The sequence below is a fragment of the Mandrillus leucophaeus genome, unplaced genomic scaffold (genome assembly GCF_000951045.1).
Source record: "Mandrillus leucophaeus isolate KB7577 unplaced genomic scaffold, Mleu.le_1.0 Scaffold557, whole genome shotgun sequence".
Classification (NCBI taxonomy): domain Eukaryota; kingdom Metazoa; phylum Chordata; class Mammalia; order Primates; family Cercopithecidae; genus Mandrillus; species Mandrillus leucophaeus.
Window position 1 is genome coordinate 211,794 of NW_012105997.1, and position 26,791 is coordinate 238,584.

Below are 26,791 nucleotides of genomic sequence, written 5' to 3' on the forward strand. Positions count from 1 at the left end.
TGCGCCTGATCCCCCGGCCCTTTGGCCGGTACAAACCAGGCAGCGCCTTCCCAGCTTCCGCCTCAGGTTCTGTGCCTTAGTTTGCCAAATAGCCCATACCTTTTCCTGTCACAGGGATAGTCCACGGGCGTGCAAGCGACCTGCCACGTGCCCAAGTGGTCCTGAAGGCGCGCGGGGGTCCCAGTCTTGCTCGGGGAGGCTACACTGAGCCCGGAGCGCGAGTCTCTCCCCTCCTGAGGCCGCTTCCCGGATCAGGGACCCTCAGACCAGCAGAGACCCTGTCAGGGGGCCGTGGGGCAGCCTCCAGGGCCTGTGGTGGGCGGTCCCGTCCAGGCGCTGCAGTCACCGATGGCCTAGACACGGCCAGGGCCTGGCTCAGCCGCTCTGCAGAAAGCGCACAGGGTGCCAGGCCCTGCTTGGGGTTGTGTGGACATTATTAGGAGATGAATTGTGTCCACCAGAAAAGCTATGTTGGAGTCCTAACTCCCAGTACCTCACAGTGTGACCATACTTGGATATGGGGACTTTACAGAGGTAACAAGTTAAAATGAAGCCATCAATTAGTGGGCCCCTCATCCAGTAGGACTCGTGTCCTTATAGGCAGAAGGCCACTTGGGGAGGAGGATTGGAGGGCTGCACCTGCAAGCCGCCAGAAGCCGAAGAGGACAGGCTCCTCCCTGGAGCCTTCGGAGGGAGCAGGGTCCTAACACACCTTGGTTTCAAACTTCTGGCCCCCGGAAGTGTGAGACAATAGGTTTCTGTTGTTTAAAGCCACTCAGTGTGCCGCACTTTATTATGGCAGCCCCAGGCAATGGGTACAGAAACCATTGTCTCTAACATGGTTGGCATAACCACCCCAGGGAGTAGTATCATCCCTGGAGACCTCAGAGAGGTCACACACCTCTTGGCCGTTTCAAGGATCCCATCCGATGCCCACATGCTCTAAGGCACCATTGCTATGGGCCTTCTAAGTTCTGTTTGTTATCTTAATGGAAAGGGGTCTTCGCCTTCCCAGTGTAGCTTCCTAGCTGGGATTTGGCCAATGCTCATACCTTCGTATTTGTGACTTGCAGGATCCAACATATTAGCATGAGTGATAAGGGTTGTTCAGAGGAGAACTTCAGCAGGATTTGCTTTGGGATGTGCCCTGGTGACAATACAGGCTGCATCATTGATCCTTTGAGGTTCCCCACCCTGGACCGTTCCTTGGATGAGACATGTTTTAAATGGCTGCTTGTGGAAGATAAACTAGGCCCTGAGTACACAGTATAATGGTCAAATCAAGGCACTTTTTCCCCACCGAGCCTGGACACAGCCTTGGAATCCTTCTCAATACTGTGTTCCAAGCAGCCATTCACATTTAAACTAATGTGGAAGGAGAGATGAAACATGTTTGGCCTTGGCTCTGGTTTTTTCTATCAGCCTTCTGTAAGACTTTGGGAAACTCATCTGACTTCTCTAATCCTCAGTTGCATACTCTGTAAAGGAGTCTTATGATCATGTACCGTGCATGTATACAAACTATCCTTCCATATTAGGGCATGTGTGCATAGGGAAAATAAACCACCAGCACCACACCATACTACTAAGAAATGATGCTATACACCAGGCCGCTTACAGCCTGTTACTACCAGGACCCAGTTAGAACCAGGATCCCAATAGAACCAAAGGAAAAACAATGCCGAAATGGAATCAGAGTGCCGACCAGTATTCTAACAAGTGTGCTGTTAAGTAGTTTTGCAGTTAACACAGGACTCATACGTTTATCTGAATAATATTTTCAGACGAATCCCTAAACTCTTAAGAAAAAGAGACTGGCCCGTCTTAGCATCTCTCATTTCCCACCCTAGGAAAGAAAGGCCAATGTGGTCATCCAAAGGCCCTTTAGGAGGGCCCTGTGGGAATGGGGAGGTGGTCCACGAGAGAAAGTGCTGGCTTCCCGGGGAGACGTGTGGACCTGGCCCTGGCTCCACTGACAGGACTCAGTCCCGTTGCTGGTGTGGTAGGAAGGACTATATGAAGGGCCACAGCTACTTCAGTGGTAAGGACTGTGTCAGGGCTCCAAGATCAGGAGCCGAATGTGGGTCTCAGCGCAGAGGGGCAAGAGGGAAAAGGCCACCACCTGACCAATGACTGGCCTGCAAAAGACCAGGATTCAAGGATGTGACCGCTTACGCTGTCCGATGAGCAGAACTCAAACCCACACTCCCTACACTTGCTGGTGCAAGCTCCTCCCTTCATCATGGTAATTTCAAAAACCCACGTTTTCATCAAGAGCTCCCCCACGCCTCTCCCCCTTGTCCCATTACAATCTCATCATCGCCTGCGTGTTCATCCTACTGTTAAAGGAACACAGGATGGCTCCAAAGCGAGGAGGTCACCGGGTCCACTGAAGAGTAAGGAACACAGGACAGGGAGGCTCAGATGTGGTGCCAGCCGTACCCCTCACTGAGCAACCCCTGACTTCTCTGTTGATAGGATGACAGCGCAGGACTAGTTGGGTGAGATTCCTTTGAGGTCTCCCATCTTCGGATTAACAAATCACAACCCCTTTTTCTCCAGACACAGATTCCTATGAAGAACGTTTTACAAAAGAGGTGGGAAAACCGCAAAAGGGTGTGCTCAACTCCATTCCGACTTCTTCAAGGAGCTCCCTGGATTTCCTTTAAGATCAGCCAGCTTTCTTGTGGGCACTGGGAACAATGTTAATTTGCATAGTTTCTTTAAACATCCAAATAGATACCTTTTGGGTTAAGCAAATGAACATGACATGCGATTGCTTCTAATGATTTGCAACCCAAGAAATTTGTTTAATAAGCCTGTCTTCCCAAGCTACTTTTGTGACATTAGAGACCATTTACAACAAAGCTGTCTTCAGTAGTCAACCTTAATCCTTACTACCCTACCTTTGGGAAATGAAAGGATTTTATAACGATCACATAAAACCTTATGTGGTTTGAAAGCCCCAAACTCCGGACAAATGTGTGATGGTCGTGTAACAAAAGAAACATATTACAGAGCTCCCCACTTTAAGTGTTTTACATATGGTTTGCTTTTAGGATAGCATCTCTGGTGGAGGGCTTTGCTGATTAACACAATTGATTTTCTTAGCCCCAGTGTTCCTGTAAACGTTGGAGCCAAGAGCTGGAGTCAGCGCCTTGGACCTGGGAGAGGACAGGAGGCCAGGGAGCCTCAAGCACTCTGGAGGAAGAAGCCTGAAATGAAAAGGTGAGGGCCATCAGTAGCGGGGTTGGGTGCCAGGTGCTTCTGATTACACTCCTGTGTGACACTAGTTGTCAGCATGGCAGAAGCATTGTGGTGTAACTGCAGTAGGGAGTGTAATCCATGAGCAGGCAGGAGGAAGGGCGGGAAGGAGGGACTTCAGGCAGGAGGAAGGGCGGGAAGGAGGGATTTCAGGCAGGAGGAAGGGCGGGAAGGAGGGACTTCAGGCAGGAGGAAGGGCGGGAAGGAGGGACTTCAGGCAGGAGGAAGGGCGGGAAGGAGGGACTTCAGGCTTTGCCTCACACAGAGGGTAAGGGAATGGTGCAGGGTGGAGAAAGGGGATGGGGGTGCAACTAAAACAGGAGGGGCTCCTTGGCTCTTGCATTCCTCCAGAGAGGCAGAACATCCTCCTGCCAGGAGCCCCTGGGAGCTCCTGTTGAGATCTGGAAGCCTTCAGGCCCGTTTGTGTCAAGAAGGGCAGGAAGGATAATTGCTAAGGAAATGAACCAGAGGCAGCCCAAAGACTCCTATATTCGAAAGACTTTTCCTGAAACTTCCTTTGCCAGTTTGTGGGTGCAGGGCCTGGAGGTGGATTTACGCAGGCCCTTGTGGGGCTTGTAGTGGAATGGCGCACAGATAAGGAAACAGTTTGCTCTCTGGAGCAGTGCTCTACCCAGGAGATGTGCAGGGGCAGTGGGAGTGCAAAGGAGGCCCCTCCCTGCGCTGACTCTCCCTGCAGCAAGCCCTTTTCTTTTTTTTTTTCTCTTTTTCTTTTTTTGAATTGGAGTCTCTCTCTGTCGCCCAGGCTGCAGTGCAATGGTGCCATCTTGGCTCACTAACCTCTGCCGCCCGGGTTCCAGCGATTTTCCTGCCTCAGCCTCCCAAGTAGGTGGGATTACAGGCACACACCACCATGCCCAGCTAATTTGTCTGTATTTTTAGTAGAGACGGGGTTTCACCATATTGGCCAGGCTGATCTTGAACGCCTGACCTCAGGTGATCCACCCGACTCGACCTGCCAAAGTTCTGGAATTACAGGCGTGAGCCAACGTGCCCGGCCCATCAAGCCCTTCTCAAGCGCCCCAGTGTGCAGTGTAGCCCCTTATAGAGAAAACAAGCTCAGCCAGGATGTCTGCTGGGGTTGGAGGAGTGATGCAAGGAAAGATCTGCAAGAGAAAATGCATGGCACTGGATGTCTAGCGGGAGAAGCACCACTTAGGTGAAGAACCACGGCTATTTGTGGAATTTGGATCCGGTTGTCCAGTAATTGGTGGACAAAGATCATTGCAAACCTTATATAGCTCTTCCCTCCAAACTGTTGCAACTTTAGACAATTGACTATCCAAGGAATGTATATAATGAATGTAAAGAAAAAAAGTCCACTCATCGGGTATATGTATTTGGATACGTTGGCTTAGAGAACTACTCACACAAATGGAAGCGCTCTGGAGGATGTTTTCCCAGCCTGGGAGGGGCTATTTGAGTGTCCGCGACTCAGGACTGGGATTTTGTTTGATGTTGGGCCTTTTTAAACCGGCTCCTACACTCATTACAAAGTGTTTTTGATCCATTTTCGGGAAGGGCTTTGTTTGTAACACATGGTTGGCAGTTTGGGCAGAATCTTTTAAGTGGTGTGAAGAGCTGGGGAGTATGCACCTGGGTCGCTAGGAGGAAGTGAGTCTCCCCCCTCCCCTGCCCCACTGGGACGAACCAGAAGCGCCCATGCTTTTGTGACTTGGAAATTAAAGCAACAGACGTGGGGATTGTGATGCTGAGATTGTGATTTGCTGTCATTTGCTTCTGACTGGGAAACCACACATGAAATTAAGGCAGGAAAAACAGCCACACTAAGGGTTCTGTCTCAGTACCAAGACACAAATTTAGAAAGGAAAAGTGGCTGTATTTCCTTCCAGGGTAACTGCTTCAATCCAGCCTAGTGCACTGAACCACTGGTTTAAAGTAACAGGAGACAAATGTGGGAGAGTGATCACCACCTGAGTGGCAGAATTGGTGCTGGGGCTGGTGCCGGGGCCGTCTGTCCCATTGTCTCTTGGCCTGAGATAACCCCACTCAATCTGGGAGTGGGGAATGACAGACACTGAGGTCTTCAGAATGATCCCTCCATCTGTCTGATCAGCAGCCCCTGGAAACGAGAGACCCTCCCTTCTTTGTCCAGGAGCCCAATGGACAGGAATAGGACAGCATCTTCATTCCTGGCAGGGGTAGGGGAAAGTTGTGAAGCCGAGGGTGCTCATTTCTCGGTGAGGGCATGTCGGGCAGCCTTTGCTGGTACTCCTCGTGGTGCAGGTGAAGGAGGACCACAACAAAGCCGCCACCCCCACAGGAACCTTTATTAGAAAGTGAACTACAGCCCAGAGAAGGAAAGGCAGGAGGAGTCCAGGGCACAGAAGCTGGGCTCAGCTCTCATTCTCTGGGCCCTCCGCAGGCCTTCCTCTTCTCATCTTCCCCAACTCCAGGCAGGCTTTACCCACCCAGGAGCCAGGCTTACATCCTTTCAGCTCTGTGCCCCCAGAGTTGAAATACACAATGGTATTGGTGTATCAAACCACATCAAAGCTGTCTCCCAACTTCCCCCAAAAAGAATCTTAGGGAAGGACTCCAATTGGTCTACCATGGATGATTAGGACAAGCTCTGGACTAATCATGGTGGGTAGGGGAATGAGGTGCTTTCCCAGCCACGGTCACATGCACCCACATGGTCTGGAGAACAGGTCTGATACAGGAATGAAGGGAAAGGGGTGAGAAGGGCAGGATCACCATTTGGTAGTAAGCCACCAAGTCTGTATCCTCCCTGTTCACGGGGATGGTGCACCTGCTGTGTGCCAGCCCCTGAGCCCTGTGTGCTGAGCACTGCATACTCACATGCTGTCTCACCTTAAGTCTTCGCAACTCTTCGTCTACCAGCTGTGTATGGTTTGGGTTGGGGAGGCCCTGGTGAGGAGGGGGCTGGGGGTACTCTGCTTCCTGCAGCTCCATCTTCTGCAAAGCAGTAGAGGGAGTTTCTGGCCAGTAAATAAGTGCCCGGTGGATCTGACTCTGTGCATTGGAGCTTTCCAGGGAGGCTGTTGACAAGGGGATGCATTTCATGAGGCTGGACAGTGAGACAACTTGGTGCCAACGCAGGGCACTCTCCTAGCCTTGTCCCTGCCCCAAGGCCAAGCTAAAGCATTGGCAAGTCTGTGCCTTGGTTCTTTGTCTTAGGAATTAATCTTAATTAGCACATTTATTGGAGATTCATTAAGATACTAAAGAACTAGAAAGATAGGACTTGTAGAAATTAATGATAATACAGTCATGCGCCACATAAGGATGTTTTGGTCAACAATGAACTGCCTGCACCACGGTGGTACCGATAAGATTATGATGGAACTGAAAAATTCTTATCACGTAGTGAAGTTGTAGCTATCATAATGTCGTAGTGCAATATATTACCTTGTGTAGGCTTGGGTATGGTTAGATACACAAATACCATGCGATACAATAGCCTGTTGTGTTCAGTACACGAAGGTGTGCCGCCTGAGAGCGATAGGCTACTCCATCTAGGTTTGCGTAAGTCTGCTGTGATGTTTACAAGATGATGAAATTGCCCAACGCTCAGGATGCATCCCCATGGGAAAAAAATGTGTAACCATATTTGAAAATGACGATGACTTTTTAAGTGACAGACTCTGGGCTAGGTGCTTTGTACCCATCCTCTTTCTGCATCCTCACAGCAACCCTATCAGGTAAGTACTGTCATGATCACAGCTTTAGAAATGAGGAAACAGAGTGGTTGAGTAACTTGGTAAGATCACACAGCAGTAGGTGTTAGAGTCATTTATGATTTATTGCTTCTTTGATGAGTAGCAGCCATAGGAGAATGAGAGCTGACATTTACTGGGCCTCACAGGGGACATTGATGGCTTTTACCTGCAAGCTCTACTGTCTCTTTGTGTACAGCAAATCTCCCATTGGCCATAGTGGTGGACTGATCAGAGTTCCTGCCCGAGTGGGTGTACAGTTATTGCAGGGAGGTGCGTTTTCCTGCTGGGGCACAAAGCAGGGACCATGTGGCTCTGGGGCTGCCGGTGGCCATCTTTTCAGGGAGGGAAGTTGCATGGAGATAGAGAGAAACAGAGCCCAAACCACATTGTCAAGCCCCTGGATATGACCAGATCTGATCATGAGTGTAAAGCCACCCCTGGGCTTCTCATTTCTCTGTGACAACAAATTCTCTTGTTTGAATAAACAGCAGTGAGCTGGGTTTCTGTTATTTATGACCAAGAGTCTGGAACAACACAAGGGTCTCCTGTGTGTAGACACTCAGTGCTGTGTGTTTTCACATGTGTCATCCTTCTAAAACTCACAGCTCTGACCAGGCATAGTGGCTCACGCTTGTAATCCCAGCACTTTGGGAAGCCAGGGCAGGCAGATCACCTGAGGTCAGGAGTTTGAGACCAGCCTGACCCACATAGTGAGACTCCATCTCTATAAAAATACAAAAATTAGCCGGATATAATGATGTGTGCCTCTAGTCCCAGCTACTTGGGAGGCGGAGGCAGGAGAATTGCTGAAACTTGGGAGGTGGAGGTTGCAGTGAGCCAAGATCACACGACTGCACTCCAGCCTGGGTAATGGAGCAAGACTCCACCTCAAAGCAAAACAAAAACAGCAACAAAAAAACTCACAGCTTTGTGAGATGAGTATCATTATACCCATTTTATAAGAGGAAAATAAGGATTACAGAGGTCAAGTTACTTGTCTAAGGCTACTCAGCTATGAAATGGACAGAACCAAACCTTACAAAAAATTACTGATCTCCTAGCATCAATATTCCTAAGAATATTCCCAATTCCTAAGAACACAGGATTAGGGAGGGGAAGGGAAGAAGGAAAGACGAGAGAGAGAGAGAGAGAGAGAGAGAGAGGAGGGAGGAGGGAAGGGAGGAAGGACAAAGAGAGGGAGACAGAGAAAAGACTGTGTTAGCATTTTTCAATTGAGGAATTTGAAATCTTTGGGTGGCAAGTTATGATGGTATATTTCTAGGGCTTAGGAATTTTATCCTGCTATTTGTTCTTCAAATAAAAGAATCAGAGTTGCTGACTTAGTTTAAACCAACTCCAAAGACTGCAGAGTTGACTGCTGATTAAAAACTTGTCTTTCTTTGTCTGAGAAGGAAATAGTAGATACAGTTTCCCTGAATGTGTCACATTTGCAAATTTGATTTTCATTTGCAGCATTTGAAAATGCCAATGACTGGAAAAATATAACTTGATTATTAACAAGCTAGACATAGTAACTGAGGATTCTCCTTGGCATCTACACATGCTTGTGTGATAAAAATAAATTGGAAGAAGTCTAAATATGCACTTAAAGGTGATTTTAGGATCAGCAATCTAACAGTTTTTCTGGTCACCCCATGCTAGTAAGTCCACGGGCTAATTCAAAGTACAGTGGGTTCTTAGATGAATAAAATCTCTAGATTCTAGTAATGCAAAAGGTCACTTTTGATTCAATGTGCTTTGCCATTTGTGAACTGAGCCTGAATCTTTAAAAAAGTAAACACATTCCAGCCATTTTATTTCTCCTCTCTTTTAGAGACGTGCAATCATTTTTAATGGTTAAACCTGTATTCAATTGCATTTTTCAAATCCTCATTGTTTCATTTCCTTTCAGTTCTGCTATCTAAAAAATTTTTTCCACCTCATTTTTCCTGATCATTTGTTCTTCATACATATTCCACAGCCACAGCCCCCTGGTTGCCGAGCACTAGGGAGAGTTGATAAGAGGAATGAGGTGGTGTTCGGGAAGGAAGGAGTCAGCCCCTCCTAACCCTGCTAGCCACAGAAAGACTTTCAGATTTCTATCGACTTAGGAATGGAGTCTATTGGAATGTGGTTCAAACCTGCATCTTGCATCAGTGGAAATGGGCATTGTGATTGCTGTACTGAAACCTGTGCTCAAATGCACTGGGAGTTTTACACTGTGTTTCGAACTTCCAAATAGATAATGTCAGAACATTTCTGAAATGGGATACTAACATCAAGATATACGACACCAATCAACAAGTATCAGGCAAAGCAGCACGTAGAACTCGGGGTGGAAGAGACTCCCAGAGAATTTCCATTTCCATTCCCTGTGTCAACAGCGTGGTAACTCACCTCCTAGATTGCTTTATGGTTTCAGGAGAAATTCTCAGTAGGCTCCCTGTGCTGTACTCAGCTCCACGTTCAAAGCCCAGGAATTAGATATGTCGTAGTTTATGAAACTGTTTATGAAAGGATCTTTTTTGAATTGTTCAAAAATCCAAAAGGAGTCAAACTTTGACAGTTTAAGACAACGGCAAGAGGGTCATAGTGATCTCCCCAGTGCAGTCTTAGCACTGAGGCTCTCTGGTTGAAAATGCAATTTCTTTTCTGTGAATTTCTTCCAGCCCGTAAAGCTCCGTTTGAAACTTCTGCCTTTTTGAAAGGATTTCTTTACTATGAAGCAGCTGACAAAGGTCATATGATGAATATGTTTTGGGGATGATAACATTTTGATTAGATATGCAAGAATCTTCTATCCTTCCCTAGGATGTCGTATTCTAACGTTTTCCATTATTTTAAAAAATCATGTAAGTTGATACTAGTCTGCAATAAGAACTTGAATTTTGTGGCTTATTTTCTTTGCTGTAATGTGCCAGCACCGTGGGCATCGTTGCAGGGAATAAATGACTCTTCCCCAATAAACCAAATGCCCAAAGAAGCCCCTGGAGGAGGCAGGGATGTCCATAAAAGTTGAAATGGATTTCATAATATGGCGTTCAATTTAGTATAATAAGTAGAATTCAAAAATAGCCTAATCTGCCAAATGAAAATACCTTTGCTCATCACGGAGGGAGGGACCTGGTACAGGAATCAAATGTACATGACTTAAGACATGCCAAAATATTTTTTATTAAATTATTCATTTTCTTCCATTTAAGTCATTAGTTACCTGGAAAATTGAAGATCTTTCTCTCTCTCTCCCTCTTTAAGCTTGAAAAATTAGCCCCTTAAAGACAACTACCAGAAAGCATTTATCAAAAGGCCCATCCTGGTTCTGAAGCTTATTGAGAAAAGGTCTGTGTTTGCACCTTTGTCATTCTCCTGCAAAGATTCTCAGTAACAGAAACTATTTCAAAAATGATGCCGGTAAGCGGACATCATTAATTGTTCTCTAATACTGGGATTGCTGTGGAAAATGAAGCACCAAGACTCAGCCTTAGAAGGCAAAGTGGGAACCTGTTTAGAAGTTTGATAGATGACATCATGATGTTCAGAAGAGAAAACGGGCACTTAGAGACAGAAGCACCCGGAGAGTGATGGGAGCGGGCTCTGGTTCCTGTGCCACTGGGTTTGATGAAAAATCAGCACAAAGACAAGAGAGCAGGGAAAATGAAGAAAGATGAGGGGACCCTCAAACCACAAAGGTGTTAAACACGCGCTTTCCACAAATGTAGTGCTTCTAAATCATGTCCCCAGAAATCAAAATGATCCAATAATCGCTGCAAAGTATGTATTTTCCAAGACAAAACTTCTAAATCTCATTTTGGAAACTGAAGGTTTGGGAGTTTATTTAAAATTCTTTTTGAATTTTTTTTCCCTAAACCCTTAATAACAGAGAAATGAAAACAATGGACACATCATCTGACGCAGTTTAATGATGACACTTTCACAAAATGTTCATGCATCCACGTTTTACTCCGTTCTTAAGCAAAGTGATCCATAAGCCGTAAGTAAAATGATTTGAATGTCCACCTCAATAGGTATTTTGATAATAAGATCTTTAAAAATGTTTTAATTAGCAACCAAATGCCAATTTTTCCAGGCGTGTTTCCCACTCCCTCTCCACCCAGGGTCAATAGCAGCATCCAGTGTTTTCAGGCTGTCCCTGAACTCTTTGTTCAGTGATTGGAACTGATGAATTGTAGCTTCCTTTGAGCCAGACTCTGCCAACAGACCTCAACTTGCATTTGTTATGGAGCCAAAAATAACCTTTAAATGATTAAATTCCTCAGTTTGTTTTGGTGGCACGACACGAGAAGACGCATTGCACCCCAGGAGGAACTCCAAAGATGAACCTGGAGGCATCCTAGCTCCATCATGTCCTAGCTCTGTGGCCTTAGCACATTTCTTAGCTATACAGAGCCTCAGTTTTATTGTCTGTGAAATGGAGATGATAATACCTGACTTACTAGGAAGGCTTGCAATTGACTGTGATAATGTCAGTGGAAATGCCCACCACAGTAACCCCTAACCACAGCAGGGGTTCAAATAGTTAGCTTCCTTTGGAAAGGATTACACAGCACTAGGTGTAGAATCTTATAACCCTCATGTAGTGCTTTAGAGTTGTTCAAATGCTTTAATATCAATCATTGATTTCTCTCATAATAACTTCAAAAGCCAGTGCTCACCTCTCTCCTGACCTCCAGACCTGGTATGTAGTGGCCTATTTTGCATCTCATGGAACCCGCCCTTCCCCTGGAGAGCCAGGTCTTTGTGAAATGTCACCAGCATCGTGTCTGCTCTATGCTACCCCTATCATTGGCCCCCAATGCAAGTCTTTTTTTTTTTTTTTTTGCAGACATTACACTGGTATGCAATTATTTCTGCAGCTAGAAGGTGCTGAATAAACATCTGTCAGACAAATGAAAACATGAAAGAAGGAACCCATGAAACAACGCAAAGATAATTCTAAAATGGAACTGAGAATTAAACTCCATAGGCTGGGATGGCTGGGGAAGGCATCCTAGAAGAATCAGGACTCAACATGGAGCAGAGGGGGAACTAGGGTGGACTCAGGAAGGAGTGGAGGAGTGGAAAATCAGACTAAGTTGAAAGTGGAGATGCCAGAGGGGCACCTGCAGGGATCAGGAAGTCAAGAAAGTGTTTGAACTTGATGCAGTGGTTAATAGTGAGCCAGCGCAGGTTCTTGAGCCTAAGAAGGATGTGGGAGATCACTCCAGGTTTTCTTGCTGTGAAAGATGGATAGGACTGGCTCTACAAAACACAGGAAACATGGCAATGGCCACCTCACTCCAACTAGCTAGGAAAACCTTCCGAGGAAAGGCTTCAGAGAATGGCTATTGTTTATCAAATGCGTTTTCCTTCCCCAAATGTATGGGCCAAAAAATTGTATGTTATAGCTATGGTAATACAGTAATTATTGACCCTTGCTAATTAATTTTTAAATTTCTTTTTTTAAAATCGGGACTCCATTTGAAAATGGCAGTTCCACCAGGCAGCAGAAGGATTTTCCCTGGAGCTGGCCCTCCCGTCACTGCGCCACTTCTAACGCCCGTGCAGATTAAAAGCTGCCATGTATGGGCAGATGTGGATCCTATATTTTGATTTCATCTAATTCTTCTTAAACTGGGCTGGCTTATTTAATAGGAGGACGTTGTGGCTCTTGCTGAAGGCAGAATTAGCAACCATTCCATTACCTTTTAAGACATCTGTGGACAATCTTTCCCAACCACAAAATCATTTCCATTCTCCAACCATCAAGTTTTCAAATGGATTTCGTAAATGTGCAAAAACTCCAAGCAAATCTATTTTTTAAAAATGTCAGGCTGCAAATAAGGAAAATCAGAAAGGGAGAAGCGAACACCATCTGTCAATGCCCCACCGGCCTTCACAGCAGCCCAGTTCTTATGATTAACCTAGCATACTCCCCATAAAGTCTAAATCATTCTCACCTTCCCAGGAGTTTGTAAGCCAGACAATTGTGAAGGGGAACTACTCATAATATGACTGCAAAATTTCACAGTTGAAAGTCAAATAGCAATGATTTTGCTTTGCCAGCCTGACACCACCTTGACCATGTGGATGTGAGTCCCTGGGCAGTGAACATGCTCTGTGAAGCGTCGGAGTCATGTTGGTGCAAGCAGCTCCTCGGTTTAAAAGGTGCTAGGACATGGTCACAGAGGGCATCGGGCACTTTTTTCTCCATCAAAATTCCATACATTATGATAACTGGGGAATTAATGCCAACCACAACTACAACATAAAACCTCCACCAGTTATGCTGTGTATGAGTCTGAGTTCTCCAGAAAAATAATATATATCCTATTGGTTCTGTTATATCTATATATCCTGTAATTGTGTGTGTATGTGTGTGTGTGTGGTGTGTACAGTCATGCATTGCTTACTAACGGATACATTCTGAGGAATGGGTTGTTAGGTGATTTCATCCTTGTGCAAACATCATAGTGCATTTACACTCACCTAGTGTAGCCTACTCCACACCAAGCCTGTGTGGTACAGCCTATTGCTCCCAGCCTGCAGACCTGTACAGCATGGGACTGTACTGAATACAGTAGGCGGCTGTAACACAGTGATAAGTATTTGTGTATCTAAACGTAGAAAAGGTACAGTAGAAATACAGCATGAAAGATAAAAAATAAGACACCTGTATAGGGAGTTTAACCATGAATGAAGCTTGCAAGACAGGAAGTTGCTCTGAGTGAGTCAGTGAGTGAGTGGTGAGTGAATGTGAAGGCCTAGGACGGGACTGCACACTACTGTAGGCCTATAGACATTGTACACTCAGGCTACACTACATTGATTTCAAAAATAAAGTGCTTATGCTGTGACATCGTGACAAGCTATAATATCACTCAGCAATAGGAACATTTCAGCTTCATTATGCTCTTATGGAATCACTGTTGTATGTGAGGTGCCTCATTACCTGAAATGTTATGGCACATGACTGTACGTATATATAATAATACGTATATAATGAGATTTATGTCTTCTTATAAGGAATAGGCTTCTGCAATTACAGAGGCTGAGAAGTCCCAAGGTCCGCAGGTGGCAAGTTGGAGACCCAGGAGAGCTGATAGTGTAAGTTCCAGTCTGAGTTTATAGGTGTGAGATCCAGGAGAGCTGGTGATGTGGTTCTAGTCCAAGTCCAAATCTGAAAGCAGGAGAAGACCAACATCCCAGCTCAAGGACAGCCAGGCAGAGAGAACTTAGTCTTTTTTATTTTCCATTCAGGCCCTCAGTGGATCGAAAGGGGCTGACCCACATTGGGGAGGGCGATCTTCTTGACTCAGTCTATAAATTTGAGTATTTCTCATCCAGAAACACCCTTGCAGACACACCCAGAATAATGTTTAACCAAATAGCTGGGCAACCTGTGGCCCAGTCAAGTTGACACATAATATATACCACCACATGCTGGTACTTAAAAGCATTAAGGATCATTTCACAAATGTGTTGACCATTTTAACCCACTCCTCCCCTGTGTGTAACTCAGACCATATAACCTGAGACCCCATGTTAAAATTCAGCCCTTGGACTATGTCTTAAGGATGTCCCCATGGGTCTAGACATGCCACACATAGATTCATTGACAATCTCTGAAGAGAACTAAGGCAGGCATTCATTTTCCTCACATCTATATAGTCTTAAATAAGAGCTGCCATTCAGATACTGAAATGTGTGGTGCATTAACCTCCTGAGAAACACTCACTCTACTTATTATTTCTGAGCAAGACCCCACATCTACTAACTAGCACTCTTGTTCTCTTCTCCCATGTCCTTCTGCTCTTCCTTCTACCGGGCAAGCCCCAACCATGGGCATGATAATGTCAAAAGCAGACTTGAGAAGAGCAAAAAGACACTTCCTTATTCACGGACCACCTCATTCATTCATTCATGCACCATTCATTTTGAAAAGAAATAATCTGCCATTTGGGTGGCAGGGAGGAGGTGACAAAACTGAACATATTAGGAAGGCACAAGAGAGTGAAGTTTAGAATTCTTTGCACACAAGTATTGAAATGATGAGTGAGTGGGTTAAAGGAAGAGTGACTTATTGACTGAGGTGGAAGGAGTGAGTGCAGTGGACAGTGACTGAGATCCAAAGTCCAAAGTTGGAGGACATTCAAGGAATGACAATGACCAGGAGTAACATCCGCTTGGTGCAACATGCCATGAGACTTTCTGAGCTGGACAGGGAGCTGCAGGCCTGCAGGGAGGAGCGTGACTTTGGCCAGAGTCACACTGCTGCTGGTTCCTCCTTCTCTGTCCCTGTCAATTGTCCCTGACCTTGCCCCCGACTCTTCAACTCTTTCAACCCTTTTTTAAATCTCTTTCTATTTTAGCATATAAATTGTGGTAAAATATACATAACATGAAGTTTACCATCTTAGCCATTTTTAAGTGTGTAGTTCAGTGATATTCATCACATTCACAATGTTGTGCAGCCACCACCACCATCCATCTCCAGACCTTTTTCATCTTGCAAAATGGAAAGTCTGTCCCCATTAAACCATAACTCCCCATTCCCCTTCTCCCCAGCCCCTGGCGATCACTCTTCAACTTTCTGACTTTAAGAATTTGATGGCGAGGGACCTCATTTGGTGGAATCATACCGTATTTGTCCCTTTGTGTCTGGAGAATATCACTTAGCATGTCTTCTAGATTCTTCTATATTGTCACATGTGTCATTTTCCTTTGTGAGGTGGAATAATATCCTACTGTGTGGATGCGTCAGTTTGTGCATCCATTCATGCATCAGCAGATGCTTGGATTGTTTCCATCTTTTGAGTATTGCAAATAATGCTGCTGTAAACATGAATGTGCAAATATCTGTTTGAGTTCTTGCTTTCAGTTCTTTTGTATATATACCCAGAAGTGGCATTGCTGAATCATATGGTGATCATATAGTTAATTTTTGGAGAAACTGCCATCATGTTTTCTTTTTTTTTGAGACAGAGTCTCACTCTGTCGCCCAGGCACAATCTCGGCTCACTGCAACCTCTGCCTCCTGGGCTCAAGTGGTTCTCCTGCCTCAGCCTCCTGAGTAGCTGGGACTACAGGCGTGTGCCACCATGCCTGGCTAATTTTTGTATTTTTAGTAGAGACAAGATTTCACCATGTTAGCCAGGTTGGTCTTGATCTCCTGATCTCAGGTGATCTGCCTGCCTCCGCCTCCCAGAGTGCTGGGATTACAGGCATGAGCCACCATGCCCAGACCGCCATAATGTTTCCGATAGCAGCTGCACTGTTTTACGTTCCCACCAGCCATGCACAAGAGTTCCAATTTTTCCACGTCCTTGCCAACACTTGTTGTTTACTGGTTTTTTTTGTTGTTGTTGTTGTTAGTATTTATCCTAATGGGTGTTGTCCCCAGCCTTTGGGTTTCGTGCCCTAGGATCCAGCCCCTGGACTCTCTCTTTCACATCCACACTCATCCATTTGTGGTATCTTCCAGGCAGAAGGCATCATAGGACATCCACCCACTAATGACTCACAGATCTGTTATCTCCTGCTGAGATTTCTGTCTCAAAATCCAGACTCCTTTATACAGCTGCCTGCCTACTTTCCTCCGGATAACCAAAAGACACCTCGAAGTCAACATTTCCACATCTGAATTCCCGATCTGTACATCCCCACCCAAAGCTACTTCACCCACGGCATCCCCATCTAGAGGATGGCAAGTCCATTCTTCCAGGGGCCACTGCCCTTAGACTTTGCCCAAAGGGGGAGGCTCTCAGGGGGACTCCTTCCCTACAGGGTCCCTCTTACTGCAGGCGTATGTGCACACACATACACATGCCATTTAGGCAAGAACATACGGGTTTCTAAGTCGTCATGAAGCAGGGCTTGGTGCTGGCAAGGCAGGACCCTGAAACATTTGCTCTGGATTCTGATGACACTCGGGCCCTGGGAACACCCCCCCAACCCCCCCTACACAGACAAATCACCCGCCCTGTGCCATTGTCTCAGTACCACAGAGGTTTGTGGTGGAGCTGCTCCGTGGGAGACAGATGCTGCCTCTGTATGTAAGGGGGACCTGAGTAGGGAAGAGCAAAGACAAACGTATTAACTTCTCACACCCTTCTTTTAAGCAAGGTTACAATAGATTCTTGTGTAATGAAGTATCACTTCCCAGAATTGCCTAGTGTCCATTTTCTTACTTGTCTTCATGATCTAATATGTGATTCCAGATCTGCTCTGGTGAGCACGGGGTCCACAACAATTGCATGTGGTTGCTGAGGAACCATGGCTGACAATATTAAGCAATGCGTAGTCTCAAATTTGCATAAATGTAGGTCTAGTTATAACCTACATGAAGTGAGACACCCTTCCTTCCTTCCTTCCTTCCTTCCTTCCTTCCTTCCTTCCTTCCTTCCTTCTTTCCTTCCTAACTTCCTTCTTTCTCTCTCTCTCCCCTCCCTCCCCCTCTCTCCCTCTCCCTCTCTCCCTCTGTCCCTCTCTCCCTCCATTCCCCCTTCCCTCCCTCCCTCCCTCCCTTCCTTCCTTCCTTCCTTCCTTCCTTCCTTCCTTCCTTCCTTCCTTCTTTCCTTCCTTCCTTCCCTCCCTTCCTTCCTTCCTTCCTTCCTTCCTTCCTTCTTTCCTTCCTTCCTTCATCTCTTCCTCCCTTCCGTCCATCCGTCCTTCCTTCCGTCCTTCCTTCTGTTCTTCCCTTTCTTTCCTTTCTTTCTGACAGGGTCTCGCTCTGTTACCCAGACGGAGTGCAGTGGCACAATCACAGCCCTAGCTAATTCTTTTTTTAAATTTTTTGTAGAAATGGGGTCTCCCTATATTGCCCAAGCTGGTCTCAAACTCCTGGGCTCAAGTGATCCTCCAGCCTCAGCCTCCAAAGTGTTGGGATTACAGGTTTGAGCCACCACACCTGGCCTACTGTTTTTTAATATAAGCAACACAGCATTTGTTGGTCTGGTTACATTGCTCAGTAGAATCATAAATAGTTTCATTTTTACCTAAATATTTCAGGTGATTTAATTAAATTTTCGAAGATTTTTTTTAAAAAAATTAGCTTTGATTAAAGTTACTTCCATAATTAAAATTTGTGTTTTGCTTTTTAACAGCTAATTTTGAATGTTTTAGAGGCAATACTTTTTGAAAATATCAACAATTATTTAAATTTATTTTCTAAATTTACATTTAATTTCCTTTTTTTTGGTTAATTTTTAGAGACAGGATCTCGCTCTGTTACCCAGACTGAAGGGCAGTGGTGTGATGACCATAGCTCACTGCAGCCTTGAACTCCTGAGCTCATGTGATCTTCCTGCCTCAGCCTCTGCCTCTTGAGTAGGTAGGCCCACAGGCATGCACCACCATGCCTGGCTAGTTTTGTAAACACATTTCTTAGAGATGAGGTCTCGCACTATTGCCCACCTGGCCTCAAGCAAACTTCTCACCTTGGCCTCTCAAAGTGCTGGGGTTACGGCTGTGAGCCACTGTGCCAGACTTAATGTACATTTTTGACCAAAATACACTCAAAATTTGGCACTTTTTCACATTAATGTTAAAAGATGAATTATGTGAAAATCTTGCTCATACAACATAATTATTGATTATACTGAAAAGAGGCAAGAAAAGTAAATTTTATGGAAAAAGTATATACTCATTTATGAATTATGGATGTCTTTATTTTTGACTTATTCAAGCATTGCTGGCCCATGAATAAAACCTCCAGACATGTACAACAAGCATTACATTCAGCCACTGAGATTTTGCCAACTTTCAGCCATATGAAAATAATAGCTTTCCACATATTTTTTGGTTTCATCATTATGAAAGCAGGAGGATAGCCAATATTTTATTTAAAAGTTTGCTGACTCAGTTTCTTCTTTTGAAATATTTAGATCCCTGGTCTGTGGGCTTCTGGTTGTGTTCTCCCTCCAGGATCCATGTGTGCTAAGGGCAGGACAAATATGCATCTCATCCTTGACACCTCACTTTTTTTGTGTTGGAGGGGGCAGGAAGACAGAGTCTCACTCTGTCGCCCAGGCTGGAGTACAGTGGCGTGATCTCCGCTCACTGCAACCTCTGCCTCCTGAGTTAAGGTTATTCTCTTGCCTCAGCCTCCTGAGTAGCCGGGATTACAGGTGCCTGCCACCAGGCCAGGCTAAGACACCTTGCTTTCTTTTTGGTGCTTCATTCAGTGTGGCAGAGAAACCTGTTTGCTGGAGCTTCAGGTAAATGTAGTCGCCCAAGACTCTCATCACCTCCACCCTCATCTGTCACCTGCTCATGTGAGTGGCTGCGACTCACTCCTCTTCATTCTCTGCTCAGAGCCTTCTCTGTGACTCCACTCCTCTCCGTTCCTTGTCCAGGGAGCCTTCCACGCCCTGCCTCTAGCCTCCAACCACCCAGACCACATCTCTCCTCCTCTCCCAACTCTGCCAGTCACGTGTTTCCCCCAGGGCTCCAACTGTTCCTGCTGCCTGAACACTGTTCCCTTTAGCACCTTTGCTAACCTGCCTACCGCCTTTGAGACTCAAATCCCACCTTCTTCGGGAGGCCCTCCTTGACCCTCTTCTTCAAATTGCACTTGCTTATCTGCAACCTGCCCTGAACCTCCACCCACCTGAACATGCTCTAAGTTTTTCCTATGCTCATTTCATCCTCAAAAATCCTCTATCATTGACTTAGTCATTACATGTATTTTCTAAACATTTCCACTTAAATACAAGCTCTCTAAGGGCGGTGATTTTTGTCTGCTTTATTCATTCAGGTATCCTGGCATATGCTGATACTTAATAAACATTTATTAAAGAAGTGAAAGTGGGCCCAGAAAATGTTCTTCAGTGGGGAGTAAAAGCAAAGTAGCTTTGGTTTTACTTGGGATCATTTGGTCAACCCTAGGCTGGTCCCCACCCTGATGGGGTATTCAAGGCTCAAAGAGCATGAACGTCTTGGCTGAGGTTTTGCAGATTGCAGGGAAAGAGCCCTGGAGGGCATCTGGTCTGACCATGGCTACTGCTCTTTCGGTCTTACCTTCAAGGAAGGACTCCCATGCTAGACCCCAGAACGGAGATTTGGCCTGCTAAGTGACAGGCAGTCCCTGGTCTTGAGCAGTGGAATCACTGATGATGAAGATACTTTTAGGACTTGCTTGTCAGGTGACTTGGGTGGAGACAGACAAGAAATTGGGAGAAGACTCACCCAGGACCTTCCTGACTAGGGTCAGGCCAAGGTTCAGGCCCAGGTCCTCAGGCAGCCACCTCCGTCTCAGCCCTGGCTATCATCTCTCACTGTCCCCAGATTTAGCAAATAAAAATTCAGGATGCCCAGTTAAATATGAATTTCCAACAAACAACAAGATTTTTTTTTTTTTTTGTATAAATATGCCCCCACGATTGTGTGTATTGTTTAACTGAAATTCACAATTGTCTGAACATTTTGTATTGTTTCTGGCCATCGTATGTGCAGACCACTGTGGGGGAGCAGGGACTGGTCTCCGCTACTCACCTCTGAAATCCTTTCCTTCCCCAGCCTGCAGGCGTAAAAGGGCCCGAGGTACAGCCGCTCCCCTTGCATCAGTTCCACGTAAGTGAAGCCCTTTCTTCTCCTCTTGGGGCAGCCTCTCATCCCAGCTGCTGGGCTCTTCCAAACAAGGATGGGTGGGGCTTGAATTCAGGGCAATTTCTCAAACATCAAAAGAAGCATTTAACTTCTCCCTGGGCAAGCCCTAACAGAGTCTGGCTGTTCTTCTTTGGGGAGACAAGCTCAGATTCTCTTTCTCTTCCTCTCTTTCTCTCTCTCTCTCTTTTTTTTTTTTTTTTTTGACTGAGAACCCCATAGCAGTGGAAAAGGCAATATGCCAGTTATTTTTATATATATATATATGGTTTTTTTTTTTTTTTTTTTTTTTTTTTTGCCAGTTAACCCTATTACACCAAGTTTTAAAGAACTGGAATGTAATGGAACATACTTAACATGAAATCTGTGCTAAGCATAATTCAGCCTTGCATGATTTGAAGACACTGTGTGACTCTACCAGACCCGCTATTAATCTCATCATGGCAAGTACAAGTACATGACCATGGGCTCTCTCATCAGAATAGGGGGTGGTGGAGAGCTTGCTCAGCCAGGCACGACTTATGGCCAAATCACTTGTGCCTAGAGTCCAGCGATGGGAACGAGTGATTTCTTTGACTGTTTCTTTCTTTAACAGGAAAAAAAAAAATGCATTCGGAAATAAGCCTACATTGCACAACAAAACGGCACTTCATCTCAGTCCCCAAGGAATCCATGGCATTTTGGTCGAGGCACAGTCTTGACTGACCACAGTTTCTCTCAAGGTGTGGCCTACTTAGCTGAATGAGCAGAGCACATCTATAATTAGCATTATATGCAGAATAAAAAAACTCTTTAAGAAACATCTCTGGGTCCTCATAGTCTTAAGCATCTGTTGCCATGGAAGCCGGCAGCAGCTCCAAAAATCTAGAGTGGTGAACGAGAATTGCCCACTCGCCGCTGAAGGGCCTCTTTAAATAAAGTTGCCTTTTTTCTTTGAATTCTGAATAAACATAAACCTGGGTTTTTAGTGCAAAATCCTGATTTCAAGGTTATTGATGCCATCCTAAATTAATACAGTCTGCGCAACAGCACACACCACCCCAGCCAAGCCAGGGATACTCCTGTCTTCTGAAAGCTTGACATTTGTTTTTCATCATGAACTTAAAGGTCACGGGCTACAGATGGATCAGAGTACCTGCCTGAGTTTACATTTACATGCATTTTATTTTATTCCCACATGCACTTTTTATGAGATCCATCACTAGAATAAAACTGTAGCGCTCCCATATTCTCTAGGCTGGCTAAAGTAGGAGAGTTGTCAAGCTGCTATCTCTACATAATTTGAATTAAAATAAGAAATATATGCTGATTTGATATTTCAAAAGCAACAGCCTTAGGTTTAATGTTGGCTAAAACTGGCCATCACGGAGAGTGCACACATTTCTAGACGTTACTTATTAGTGTAATTTGGGGGGCGGATTGATGATAGAGTCTAATCCTATTATGCACTTTTTATTTAAAGCCATAGACTTCTCATGATCCAGCTAACCCCAACATGATTAGCCAACGATCAATTCACAATTGATGGGGGAAATGCACCTGCTCTTATTTTCTACGAATGGATGTTCGTGTGTTTCTGTATGAGGTAAGCATGCCACTTGCATCACTGTATTACTACTGTATCGCCCCTTTTTTGTGATGCCAAATAACATTTTATATTTTTACCAAAATACCTGTGGAGCTGACAGAGCATGATCCTTTCGTTTTCCTTGATTTTGTAGTGAGGGAAAAGGCTAGCATGAATAATTCAAAAATAATGCTGAGACTGTTAAGATTTAGTATTGGAGAGGTCATCACAGTTGGGAGAAATGAGCTAGGAGACTATTACTATTCCACGATCTTTGAATCTCAAGGTGACATCATTATTATTTCTCTATATCTATAATGTGGTGCTGCAACCAGCTTATTGCTGTGTTTCTCATGTAGGGGAGAAAGATCAATTACATACAGACCTCAAAATGTGAACCATAAGCAGAGTGCCCAATAAAACTGTCATTAACAGTTCCCACAATTTTAGCTGCATGCTTCCAGGTCAAGCTGCTTTAACAATGATAACTGACATTGAAAGTTTGAATAAAGAGCATCCATTCTAGAGGGAGCCATTTCTTAGCCACATAACTGAAACTCTTTAATAACACTTGCTAATTTCAGTCTGAACTGCAAAAAGTACCCTAATGATAAGCTTAGCACTGAGGATACTCAGAGAATGAACACAAGCCCCAGCATCCGCCTTTGAAAAATAGGTTTGTTACTGGATCGACATCAACGGCAAGCACTCTTGAATAAGCATAAAGCAGTCCCATGCAATCATATTTAATTTATTCCTAGTTTCAACCAGAAGCGGAAAGGTATCACCAAAAAATAAAAAGCATGCTAGAGTTTACAGCGCTTCCCTCACCATTTGTTACTGCTACATAATCAGGATAAATCTTGCTTTCTCTAGAACAGGATTAAAAAACACCTCTACATTCAAAAATATTAAAATGGAATAGAGCTATTACTACTGCAAAATCCCTTTTTTCTACCCCCAAAGGGTCCCTACATGTTTAAAACATCTTTTTTACTTCACAGAATTTTACAAGCCTTCCCACCAGCTTACTTTTTAATTAAAATGTTCCTGTTAGTGTCAGAACTCTGAAACATCACATTTGGTTTAAAGGTTTAACAGTTCATAGCATTTGTGATTTTCGTAAGAGGGGATATAAAAGCACTATAGATTTCTTCTTTTAAGTGATACGAAAGCATATTGAGCCAATGTTTATCCTTGCTTGCTTTAACCCATTCCTGAACGTCTATTGTATCTATCCGGTGGTAGGTCCCCTCTGGCTCACTGAGGTAGTTGCTAACAAAAGATGCTTCTCAGCCCTGCTCCTGAAGCCATGCTGGGTTTTGGTTTGTTTGTTTTTTGATAATTTTGGTAATGATCATTTTGAAATTTCCTCATCTGTTACCAAGTGGCTAATGAGCCTCTGCTTTATCTCCTTAAATTGTATTTAAACATTTATAAAGTGGTATTTATTGTGAAATGATGATCTCTAAGTTAAAATGAAATATGTGTGCAACCGTCAAGGTTGGCCAGCTTCCTAAAAGACACTTTTTCCTCTTCTCTCTTTCATCTTCTATCTCTTTTTACCTCCTCCTCTCCTTCTCTGTCTTCAGCCACACGAGGATTGCAGAGAGCCAAGCCTAGTACATGCCCCCTGAGGATGCTAGATGGAAGGATGGAAGGTGCCAGGGTCCTTGTGGGTGTCACTGGGCTCATGACTGAGCCATTGCTGGAACACTTCAACCAGTTCTTTCTGGGCAGGGCAGTCGTGCCACTTTTAGCTGGGTTCCTGTATCTTGCCTTCAGATGCATCCTGACTCATACAGTGCAAAAGCACGTGGAAAATTGCAAAAGATTCCACAAATGAATGCTGAACACATGATTAATATCATCCACTTACCAAGCTCCATGCCCAAAGTCTGCCATGACTTAGGGAACGAAGGCAAGAGATGAGCCTAACTCCTTGCTGGCTCAGGAAAATGTGCTAGGCTAGACGGGTTGAATGTGCCATTGGTTGGTAATGTTCAGCTGAGGGAAACACAGAGTTCATTCTTTTCAAAACATCAAAGGAAAATTAATGGCGTGGTATACAGGAGGAGTTGAGGATGGAGGCATAAAACATAAGCAACATAAATATACACGCACAGCATGCAATGTGCATGAGGTTGTTTATCTGCAGGCAATGCTTTAACCCTCTGTGTTCTGATGCCCTCATTCCAGCTCAGAGAGGAGCCTCCTGAGAGCCAAGTGGGCAGCCTGGGAGCTGGTCACTTTACTCCCAGCAAAGAGCCTACCCTGGCATCTGTTGAGGGCTCAGCAAAGTCATTTGGTTCCGTATTAGTTTCCTGTGGCTGCCGTCACAAATTATCACAAAGCTTGTGGCCTAAAACAACCAAAGTGTATTTTCTCAGAGGTCTGGAGGCCAGAAGTCTAAAATCAAGGTGTTGGCAGGGTTGTTCCTTCTGGAGGCTCCAAGGGAAAGCCTACCCCACGCCTCTCTCCTGGTTCGGGTGTCTTCCGACAGTCCTCGCATCGCTCAGCTTGTAGAGGCATCACCCCAATCTCTGTGTCTGTCAGCGTGAGGCTGTCCTCTTGTGTATTTCTTCACATGGTGTTTTCCCCTGAGTCTGTGTCCCCAATCTCCCTCTTTTCATAAGAACACTAGTCACTGGACTAGGGCCCTTCCTAATCCAGTATGATTTTCTCTTACCTTGATTGCCTTTGCAAAGGTTCTGTTTCCAAATAAAGTCCCATTCACAGGTACCAGGCCTACAACTTGAGCATATGTTTTTGGAGAACCCAGTTCTACCCACCAGAGCCACTACTTGTCCAATGAAAGTGTTGTTCCTGAGGCAGTGGGATCCTTGGGCCATGGGAAAGACCCGCCCTGGCACAGTTTTGAATGGCCACAGCTGACCCCCAGGTGTCCAACATTGTAGAGGGATTTCTACAGTGCTGTTGTCGTGCTCCTTCTCCCCAGGTAGCCAGCCACTCCGGGTCCTGCTCCTCGAGGCTATTTGGAGCCTAGAGACTGGGGGGAGGGGGAGTTGCAGGGCCTGTGCAGAAGCTCGGGGCTGGGAGCCTGGCACAGGAGGAGCAGGCAGCCGCCCAGGAGCCCAGACCCTGGTCCCACCCTGGGGGCCGCCTTTGAAGTTGGCGGCAACTCTCACACCACGGGGACAGAGCAGAACAGGGAGACCCGGGCGAAGTCTGCTCTCCCCACCGACACCCTGTTCAAAGAGAATAGTTTGGGCAAATAGCTTAGCAAATAATGAATGAACAGCAGAGCCTGGGCCAGCCCAACAGGAGACTTGCTTGCAAAGGCTCTGTCCTCCCACATTCTCCATACCCCCCGTCCGAGCCCTGCTGGGCTGGAGGCTGAGCCAGAGAGAGAAGCAGCCCCTCGTCCTTTTTTTTTTTTTTTTTTTTTTTTAACATTTCATATGTATCTTGCTGTCCTGAAGATGCTCAGTACTAATACAAGTGGAGCACAAACAGGATTTATCAGCCAGTGTCTTATTTACTCACCTGTGCCTGCAACAAACTGCAGGCAGTCTCAGGACGAGGAGCCCGGCTTCCATGGGTACAGATGACTTGAACACTCTGAAGGCTTCTCTCGCCAATCTTTCAGAGCCTGTATCCCCTTTTGGTCCATAATCACAGCTAATGGGCTGGCCACAGAGGCATCAGGGGCATAAAATGGTCTAACACTACATTGACTATAAATAGCAAAGCCATAAGTGACATTACTTTGCAGATAAGAAACAATCACATCATTAAGCAAAGGTGTTTAGTGTATCAGTCACCCTAACTTTGATTTATTGCAAGGCATTTGTCTGTCACCAGCACAATGGAAGCTATAATGCAACTCAAGGGTTTAAAGAGAAAATTAAGATGAATATTGCTGCTAGCATCTGGGTTTGCACAGATGCAAAATGGGTGGGCTTGCCTCGCTGCCTGCAGGGCTGGCCTCAGCCCAGCTTCCAGGCCCAGAGGCTAAGAACTGCCTGCAGTGGTAGAGAAGCAAGCCCTGGGGGCTGGAGGCAGGGGCGCCCAGGGCAGAAGGTGGTGACAACCAGCCAGGAAGAACTCCCCACCATCTAGGTTTCTCCAAAGGGAATAATGCATTCGGAATGGCAAGGGCTTCCACCTTTTAGTTGAGACTTTACAGCAGAAATATGAAATGGAAACAATGACCAGAGTTATTCTGATAAACATGATGTTTTGAAAAGCACTCTTGCTAAACACAACTGCTCCTGTAGTCAACTTAATCTTAATCTAGTGGTTTGGGAAGCCTATTGTAAGTCAGGCACTGAGCCAGGCCCAAGAAGTGTAATGAGGGATAAGTCACAGTGTCTGTCCTCCAGGGACTCATGGCCCAATCGGATGAACTCACAGTGTATGGCAGGTGGCAGCTGCTGGGTGGTTGAACAAGTGGGTGAAGTAGAGGGAGGATGGTGTCATCGTAGAGGTAAGAGGCATGAGTAGATTCCAAGGAAAACAAACATTGCTCCTGGATGGGTAGATCTGAAAAGACAGGATAAGGAAGAAGGATTTTAATGGACTCCTGCAGGCTGGAGAGATTCTGGGCCAGAGGCAATGGGGGATGGAAAGTTTTGCAAGAAGATGCCATTGCTTGTCCAAAGACGTGGTCCAT